Source organism: Amblyomma americanum, chromosome 11 (assembly GCF_052857255.1).
Source record: "Amblyomma americanum isolate KBUSLIRL-KWMA chromosome 11, ASM5285725v1, whole genome shotgun sequence".
Taxonomy (NCBI): Eukaryota; Metazoa; Arthropoda; class Arachnida; order Ixodida; family Ixodidae; genus Amblyomma; species Amblyomma americanum.
In genome coordinates this window covers 59,797,502-59,807,584 of record NC_135507.1, presented here as the reverse complement: position 1 = coordinate 59,807,584, position 10,083 = coordinate 59,797,502, and the positions used below count along the sequence as shown (strand labels likewise).

At 43.8% G+C, this 10,083-nt stretch overlaps 1 long non-coding RNA gene across 1 annotated transcript; it reads left to right on the top strand.

Moving 5' to 3' along the window:
- Positions 1-5,405: 5,405 nt before the first annotated feature.
- LOC144110039 (uncharacterized) lies at positions 5,406-7,698 on the top strand. Its single transcript, XR_013309684.1, has 2 exons — positions 5,406-5,479; positions 6,309-7,698. It is a non-coding gene; the product is annotated as an uncharacterized LOC144110039 (long non-coding RNA).
- Positions 7,699-10,083: the final 2,385 nt, after the last annotated feature.

Below are 10,083 nucleotides of genomic sequence, written 5' to 3'. Positions count from 1 at the left end.
TATACTGAATCACGTGTCCAACTCTCCAAAAGAGAATTTGCAACTCGGCGGATCCCATAAGTTTCGAATTACTGAAGTAGTGTTGAATGCTTCACAGATTCAAAGGCTTTACACAAATAAAAAAAAAATTCCAAAAGAAAAAAAGACTTCAAAATGATTAATTTTAGCATTTTTAATATCAACCAGTGCTGATTGGGTTGATTTACCAGCCTGAATGGCATACTGTTGGAGGCATTAGAAGTTCAGCTTGTAATAATTTATTATTTGGCCTGAAAAGTATTGGTTCAGCTAATTTTGAAAACAGACGCAATACCGCAATGGGACGATAATTGTATGGGTCATTTTTGTTGCCTCCATTAAAAAACTTAAATGTTGCACGCCAACACTCAAAACTTTTAATTTGCTGGGGAATACATCAAAGAGCAGCATTCTGTTACAATTATGAGTAAGTGCAGTGATAATATTAACAGCACATTTGATAGAAAAAACAGCAACTTCATCATCTCCAGGTGAGCACGTATTTCAAAATGCGATAGCTATAGAAACGGCATCTGCTTAAATAGGGGGACGAAGATATCGAATCAGTATTGCAGGAGGGCAAGCACGGCTCTACAGTTCAGGTTAAGTGACAGCTAATAGAGGATTGGTATGCTCTGGCAGCTAAAAAGTGTTTGCTGAGTATGTTAGCAAATGAGTCTCCGGCATAATTCACCGCATTGATTTTTAGCTCACAAGGAAGATCATTTTCCCTGTTCCCTATGATGGTGTTAATACCATGACAAATTAACATTGGGTTGTGTAACACAAACAAAGACTTATTAATATATAAATTTTTACCGGGAATTTTTAAATCCATGCGTGCGCCCTCTTCATGTATTCTTTTTTTTATTCAATACTGCCAGCCTCCATTTGGTGGCCAAGGCAGGAGCGGTACAAGGATACATCGTACATCGCGACAAAACAAAGCAAGTAAAAATGCGGATAAAGAAGCAAAAGCTAACACACAGGGTTTTATAGAAAGACAAAGAGCAAAGTTAAATGCACTCGGTTACCTAAAATACAAAAGAAAGCAAACAAAAGAGCATGAACGAATACACTGCGCTTAAAATGACGATATGACAGCAGATAAAAAAGACTTCTGGTCTGTCAAACGGACCACGTATGACCACGGACCACTGGATGAAAACCAGAAAACCATGGTCAGTGAAATTTATTAGCCTAATTACTGTGTGAGATTGCCTTGTGTATTTACAGGTTGCTGCGCACAACAAAAAATGAGCGGCAATATGTGTGGTCATGCATTTCACTGAAAGTACCCTGCCTTTCTTGATGCACGCGTGGTTACAGCTGATCCCAAGGTCACAGTGCTTCCTAGGGAAACCATGAGCAGGCAGCTGCACCAGTCCCCCACTGCAGTTGGAAGCCTCATAGAGCCGCACCTTCTCACCCATACGGGTGACCATCACTTCCAGTGTGACCACTGTGGAAAGAGCTTTGCAGGAAAATATGACTTCATGAGGCACATTCGTACCCACACCGGTGAGCGTCAACACAAGTGTAACCATTGCAGGAGCAGCTTTGCTCAGTAGCAAATCCTGGTGGCACACCTTCACCCCCACACTGGTGAGCGTCCGTACAAGTGCCAGCTTTGCCCCATGGCTTTTGCATGGAATGCAACCCTTACAAGGCATGTGCGAGCCCGCAAGAAAGAAAAACCATATCAATGCCAGTTCTGTACGAAGGCGATCAATGAAGAGCACTTTTTAGAACACCATGAACTCAATACACACTCTGGAAAAACCACACTTCTGTAAAGGTTTGTTGCCTTTTACTGAAATTGGATATGGGAGGCATTGCTAGCTAACAATATAATAGCCTGATTGGCTAAAGGTATGCAAATTTGCATGGCCTCAAAGTAAACAGGCACTAGGCAATTTTTCACTTCCTTTCTCTTATCCCTAAGAAGTGTGATGTTACTGAGCTGTTTCTGTAATTGACTGGGACTGGCATGGTATATGAAAGTGAGATATTTCATTGGAACATGGTATATTGCAAAAAGATTTGGGTGTATAATTTAGTTGCAGCTCGCTAACTCAAACTTCAAGGGACCAGTATAAATGTTTGAATTATTGAACCGCTTCGAAAAAGACTGACGCGCACCGCTTGTATCACGGGAAGTTTACTTGGTAAAAGATTGGGCAATAGTCGCCAGCTTTTGAGATGAAAACAGTGTAACAATGATTATTTTTAACGCTTCCATCAACCCCTTTTTGCGCATGCTTTGTTGGGGGCATCAAAGCACAATGTCTTCAAAATGGGAGGGCCCCCCTGACGGGCCTCCCTGAGAGAGGTGTGCGGGCAACTCCACCAGATGCAGCCAGGTTTAATTAGGGCTTTTGTGTCAACTGTTTGCCAGGTCGGTCATTCGTAGATGCAGCCTTCTTTCGGGGGCCCATTCGAACTAACCCATGCCAGATTCGTAGTGTCCGAATCAGTGAACATCTGATGCCGCAGACTTGCATAGGGATTGGTTCCGTCCATGCCAGCAATTCAAAGTATTCGGAGTTACAAATAATGAGGGTTTAATTAGTGAGCTCTTACTTTGTGCATTACTGACATTATTTCTTGGCCTTCCACCAGCAAAAACATAAGCAGGTGAAAGAAACGTTGTGTTTTACCGTGTGTTGTGTTTTTTTTCGTGTTTTATACTACCATGAGTACATAATGCTTGCTGAAGACAAAGCCCAACCTCCAAATGATATATGTTTCTTGCTTTTACTCGTAGGTTTTGAGTGTGTTCTTTTTGTTTAAATATTAGAAAAAAGAAAGAAAACTCCACCACACCAGTCTTGTGCATTATCACTTGTCAAGTACCATATTTACATGGTTGTAAGTTCACCCTCATATCACATTTCAGAAAAATAAAAACTTGGAGGTTGGTTAAGCTTGGCCTTTGATAATAGAACGTGATAACATTGTCCTGCGGCCAGCACTTATCGCCAGCCACTATCCGCTACCATGTGCAGGCATGCCCAAGCAACATTCCTAAATGAAAATGTATTATACTCCGTTTCATACATCAGGTGCAACGCTGTGGAAGGTACGGTAGTAGTCCGGACGGGAAAATAAAGGGAGGCGTGTTACTTTGCGCTTGTTTTGTGCCCGAGTGGCCTAAGGCACGCGAAAGGTACAGCATGATGTCAGCAGTAAGAGTCTATTTGATCAAGTTCATGACAAATGTGTCATGTAGTAAGCCTGCATACAAAGGATTCACCATGTTTCGCTCACCACAAGGAATACACTACTTTTTGGTTGTGGATGCAGGGAGCGCACACAAGTGCGCTAGCTTTGACAGCATTGCACCTGATGTATGAAATGGAGCATAGTCACCGGACTGTTCCTCCACACTTGGGCCATCGTGTATTTAGCGCTGCGGTCGTGATCATTGTTTAGAGAAATCTTGCACTTCGCAAACAGCCACATCATGACAATACATGGAACAGCGGAAAATTTTGCCTCACTGCAGCTGCCACGCCTATATCGCCCGTTGCAAATGTCGAGCTTGTGCCCCGGCGCAATTGTTCGTTTCTTCAGCATAAAGAATGACAGCAATCTTGAATGTATCCGAGAACAAGCACCGGTCGCTTACCGGACCCGGAGCACAAATGACGACTGAAGAAGCACTACATTAAAAACTTGTAAAACGCGACAATTAGTAACCAAATGTGTAAGAACCAAAGAGAAACTATGCATGAGCGGCGGCAGATTTTCCGTAGGCTACCGACTCTCCCAAGCGCCGCTGCCTTTCCGAGTAGCGGTGCCGCCGCGATTAGAACAGTGGCCCTTCCATCAACTATCGACGCTCCCTTAAGCACTGAGTGCGCAGTTAAAAGTAAAAAGATGCCTTTTAAGAGTAGAACGCAAATGAGTTATTGGGACGCCGCCGCTCATCAGCAGCCGCGATCTGCAACCACACGTGGGAAGTGGAGGGGAAGGGGGGGATGCCAGTTTCCTGCTTACCGACAGCCGTCTTAGGCTGCCGCGCGCGGTGCGGGGATGCCGGTTCTGTACGTTGACATAGCAGCTGCTCAAGGCCAGCACCAAGAGCAATGCGACGAAGCCGTGCAGCAAAAATGCAACCATGCTGTAGCATGCGAGATACATTGTTTATTTCGCCTTTATTTATGGTGTCAAGCTTTGTTTTCGATTCTAAGTCGTTGCCCCAACCTTGGATTTTGAAATTTTTAAAAATAGGTCGACTTAAAATTGCGTAATTACGATAGACTTCTCTTGAATGTGGTGGCAATTTTGCAACTTTGCTGGATTCAAAAAAATAATGCCTTTATTCAAGTTTCCACATCGAAAGAAGCCTGTAAGTCCATTGACCCCCAAAACCCCGCTGCCTTTACAAACACTGTAGCGGGCGGTGGAGGCGGTCGGAGGTTTCGTCCACGCCGTCGTCTGCTACGGTACCCGGTTTTCTTTCTTTTGTTTATCATGCCGTTTGAGGACTTTTCATGCAGAGCTGCCTAGGTTGTCCAGTTTGAACCACTGCATCAGTGAGAAAATATAGCGCTTGCTATATTTGCCTTTGGAATGACATTGCACACGACATTGCACACTTGTCAGTTGTCTTCAAAGTACTTGCCAACTGTAAACGAATGGCTGCCACCACGAGTAGACTGCGAAACGGAAGAAATTGTTCTGATGTTTTGTTACGCGTGTGTCGCACTCCCCCCAGCGCTCCCAGCCGAAGGTGACACGCGCTCCCCCGAATCACGGTGCTTTAAATATACATCGCCTTTGAAATGGCATTTCAGACTTTCACAATCTGTTCTAAGGTGCACTAGCTCGGCTTTTCTTTACGAAGGGACGGCATGTTCAATGCACTGTGAAATCATGAAACTGGTTAGAAATTTTTTTTTGGCATGTATTCCTATAGGGCACTGTTATGATCCGGATGCACTCCAGCTTAAGCGGATTAAGGCGCGAACTCCCTCGACCGGGGTGACCACGGCAGCGGCGGCGACAGAGGCAGCATCAAGTGGCCAGTCTGGCCTCGGGTATCCGAACAGAGCAATGCTGTTGAAAGGTCGTGCTTGGATGGTAATTGAAAGACTGTTGCGACCTCGACAGAGGTCCTATGTATTGGACAACAGGGGGGAGTACAAGGACGTTTTTTCACCTGTTGGGTTTGTTCACCTGTTTTCACCTGTTGCGTGGCATTCCTCTCCCACAGAGGCATCGACAGGGCCGGATTGCTGACATCGACCCGACAGTGTTCGAGGATTCTCCTTTCCATCGACCAACCTGTAAGAGAGTATCAGCACCGCCTCCTGCTGTGGGCATTACCACATTGGGCCTCTTCGATTATTCGCCTGTGGCTGCCTGCATGCTGACTTTGGGTTGCAAGAACGCGGAGCCAGGTGCTCGATTTCCTCGGACTGCCCCACGCACTTCGAGTGGCTGCCCAGAACATGTTACTTTTTTTTTTATTGTGGCAGTGTACCTAGAGTCTTTAGTGACTCTAAAGTGTATCTACTGGCTGGATGAGCGGTTTCAGGCTGCCACCGGGCAGCCGGACCTGCCAGGATTATTCTTTGCTGGCAGTGCTCGGGCAACTAGCAGACATCAGACAATTGGTATGGCAGTGGGAAGTGGTTGTGGCCATTTTTATATTGACTAGAAGGACCGCAGTTCTTTATGAGAAGATTCACGCGACTCAGGCGCTTGCTTCAACTAGACCATGGTGCATATAACCAGCTGTGTCGTCAGCAGTGGCACCTTTTGTGGTAGTTCTCGCTGTTCATCTATTTGTTTAGCATACGTATGTGTGATCAAAGTTCAAACATCTGACCACCTTGGAAGAACAAGTTTTCGCTTCATATTACGATCGCATAGATGTGCACAAAATATTTCTGCTGTTAATTTCGTGTGCCAAGCAGATTCCCGCTGTTAAAACATGGGCATATATGCATGTGCTGAATGTGTTCAGCGAGTTCTAGCATTGATACGGCAGCGTATAGTATTCGCGGTGTACTGCGCAGTGGAAAGCCAGATAAGCTTTGAGAAATGCTTGATTGATTGAAACATGTCCTTTATTAAAAGCCCTCACCAGCACATTGCTCGAGGCATCTGTACGGGCATATATGTGGCCTCACAGTTTTCACATTACGGCAGCTGAGGTGCGCTGACTCTGTCGTCGTCCACTGTCGTAAAGCTTGATGCTCGGGCCTTCTGCCACAAATGCTGAAGAGGGGAAGAGGGCCTCATATTTCTCTGAAAACACCCTGCCTTTCTTGGTGCAGGCCTGGTCACAGCTGATCCCAAGCTCGGAGTGCTGTGTGGGGAGAACATGAGTCAGCAGCTGCACCAGTCCCCCCTCTGCAATCGGAGCTTCACGAAGAAAAACTGCCTTGAGCAGCACCTTCTCACCCAAACGGATGACCACAACTACAAGTGTAATGATTGCGGGAACATTTTTTCTCAAACGGTCGCCCTGACAGACCACCCGAGTACGAACAGTGGTGGGCGTCCATACAAGTGTGACCACTGTGACAGCAGCTTTTCTCAAAAGGGCCAGCTGAACTGACACCTTCTTACCCACACGGGTGAGCGTCCATACAAGTGTGACCACTGTGGAAATAGCTTTGCTCAAAAGGAGACACTGGTGGCACACCTTCGCACCCACACGTGTGAAAGACCATACAAGTTCCAGCTCTGCCCCATGGCCTTTAAACAGAGTACAGCCCTTGTTAAGCATGTGTGAGCCCATAGGAGTGGAAGACCTTATCAGTGTCAGTTCTGCACAATGAAGTTTAAAGAGAAACACAGTTTAAAACACCATTAGAACAACAAATACGCTTCAAAAACCACAGTTCCTCAAAATTTTGGTACGTTTTCCCAACATTAGGTGTTAAAACCATTGCTACCTAACTTGTCTCTTTTTAATTTGCCTTCTTGAGAAAAAAATTGCAAAATTTACGTATCTTCAATGTACATCTGCACAGATCAACCCTTCGGTTGCTTTCACTCCTCCTTAAAAATACTAAGCTGGTACTGTCATGAATGAGACTGAAATCGTGGCATGTACAGATATGATCATGTCGTCATTTTATTAGTTTCAGCGCATTAAATGATGTATGTGAATTGTGGTTGCAGTGTTTGCCACTAGCTAGCAAATTGACTTACTTACGTCAGAGGAGTTCTGCGTTCTTTTGCGAGTTTAATGCCACTAGAGAAGCATGCTGTTTCATTATTCTTTCCATGCTTATGTTGTGGATGTATTATTGGGACTCAAGAGCAGAGAAACAAAACTTAGCTGCCTGATGATAAACATTGTTTGCTTTTGTTTGCAGGCTTTTATAGTTTTCTCTTGGTTTAAATTTTTATAATGAAGGCTTTACTTCACTAGATTCTTGTGCATTATCTGTTTTCGAATAATCTGCTATCATTGCATGTTGCATACTTTTATTACAAATTGCATTGTCAGTCTTGACAAACATGCTTTATAGATTTGGAGGCAAAAGGCAAACACTCACCTCACTATCTCGACAGCAGTTGTTCTCATTCCATTTTACAGCGGCGGTTTCGGGGTATTTAAGGATTTCTATAGCAAGCCACTGTATTTATGCTGTGCTTACGGAAACTCAAGTGGACGTGCTTTGGGGACTGCATATCTCAAAAGGTGCCATTGACATAAAAAATTATTCCAATTGATAAACCGCTCATGGAGTTGCATTTGTTAAAAACCAGTGAGCTTCGAGAAACTTCTACTTCATCCTTAGATTTAGCTGTGTTGTGAGCATTAATACTTTTGAAAACAGAGGTGCCAACCAGAAAAAGGTCTTACTTGACGTTTCCGCTCCCATCACGGGGTCCTTATTCGCAGCGAAGATGCATTCTACAGGTTGACGTCTTTGTTTTCAGTTGAAAACCCTGTCTAGACGGTATGCCACTGCAGACTCAAATCTGTGCTAAATTGGGTTACTTCCTGCTTGGGAGTGTTTTATCAGTTGTAATTGTGTGCTGCAACAGTTTCGAGGATTTGTAATCGGGTCAATAAATTTTTTTTCATCTCTGCAAAGTACACGGTTATTGTGCCCACAGAAAGCTGAAGCTGTCGGCAGCTTTGCTCTGAAGAGCGCCCTGATGCGCCACCTTTGTACCCACACGGGTGAGCGTTCATAGAACTGTGAGCACTGCAGCGAAGCGACTGCCTTTACTCATGATGGCAGCACAAGCACACTGTGGACATGACACAGGCATACGCCAACTAACAACTGGTCACTCTATAATGTTTTTAAATTTATGGGTTGAAAGATATGGCACTAGAAAACAGAGATGAACTAAAAACAAATTTCAGCCATGCTTAGATGGAGCGCACATGTTGCAAAGAGTGACGGGTCAAAGAACTAAAAGATAAAAATCAACCACTGCTACGCTTATTGATGCGATATGAGTGCAACCATTTCCTCTTTATGGATCCAGAACACTTCGGATAATTTGTGCGCGCACGTCTGCACGTTCTTCGTCATCGACTTGGCAAGGAATATTTCAATTTGTTGAAACAGAAATATAGATTCGGCAGGTTGGTTCTTCACTTTTTGGGATGGCTACACTGTGAGAACAGCACTTCTAAACCTCTTTTAATTACCCTTATATATATATATATATATATATATATATTAATAATGTTATTCCAATAAGATATTTAAAACTATGGGACCCTTGTTTTTATTCTTTTCTTTCATCTGCTTACAAATTAGCCGTGTTGATTCGCAATCCTGTTTACTTTCTTTTTTTGAGGAAAGTGAGTCTTTCTACCACAACCTCATGTGACACGCAAGGAACAAGCACTAAACTACCGGAGAATTCCGGTGAAATATCCCGTACATATTCAATGCAGAAGGTTAGAATCATACACCTCCATGTGGTGGCAGCGTAATTTAGGTGGTGTTGCTAATTTAGTTTGGCATCCACATGTTCTTGATGGTTTAAAAATAGTAATATTGTAGAAAGTAGAGACAATTGCACAGAAAGGATGTTATTTGGTGGAATGGTACTCCAGCTGTACATTCACATTTACTATCGAGCAGTAAATGCAGGCTTTACACTACTAAGCACAAATTTGTTTACTTGTTCAATAACCGATCCGGGATGTTAGAATATTGTAGAAAATAAATTAAGAACTGCATAGGATTGGGCAAGTTGGTCAGACATGCTAAAGGGAAGAATGGCGCAGCATGAAGTAGCGAGGACAGCTGGAGAGGACACACCCGCTTGAGCGTGTGTGCATGTGTGGAAGCCTGTTGCCTTGTATAAATTCAGCATAGTGGCAGCCAAACAATAAACTTGAAATTTGGCACTTGTGCATGTGTGTACTCTCCTGTTGTCCTCATTACTTGATGCTGCGCCATTCTTCCCTTTATATTTCCAAAAATAGTCATGCAAATTTCATGGACGACATGCCAAACAGAAAGGTAAAATGTCAATGAAATGGTGACCGCTGTAGAAGACCACATGGCTTCAAAAATGTAGCAGGAAAGCAAAATATGAGATTTATAGGCGAGGGATGCAATTGCTATAATGATTCAAGATAATATTATGAAACTTGTATCACACAACTTCATCGACCAGGGCACACAATTTTTGCGCGGAAGATTTGTAAGCTTATTCCCAATAACTACATATAACCTAATACTGTGTCTCCTTGGACAGTAGTCGAGAGCAATAAATGCTTATTTTCCTTTAAAGCGACATCATATCCATTGTGTGAATTTCCGCTCAACGTAGGAAGAGCACAATATTCCAACTGGTCATGGTATAGGGCTTGGTTGTTTCCAAGCTGTTGTTGGTGCAGTGCATCTAAAGAAACTAGCAAAAATGTGAGATCTTTGCCCCCCTCCCTTGGATTTCCCTCGCCCAGCGGCTTCCTCCTCGCTCTCTTACGGTGACCTCCTCGAAGAGAATGCGCAGGTTTTCTGCGCACTCGTTGGCTTCCGGGTGCGATAATGCCCCTTGACGTGGTCACCGCATCACCATGAGGTGCAAAAACTTTTTTTGCTTGTTTTTTAGTTTTAT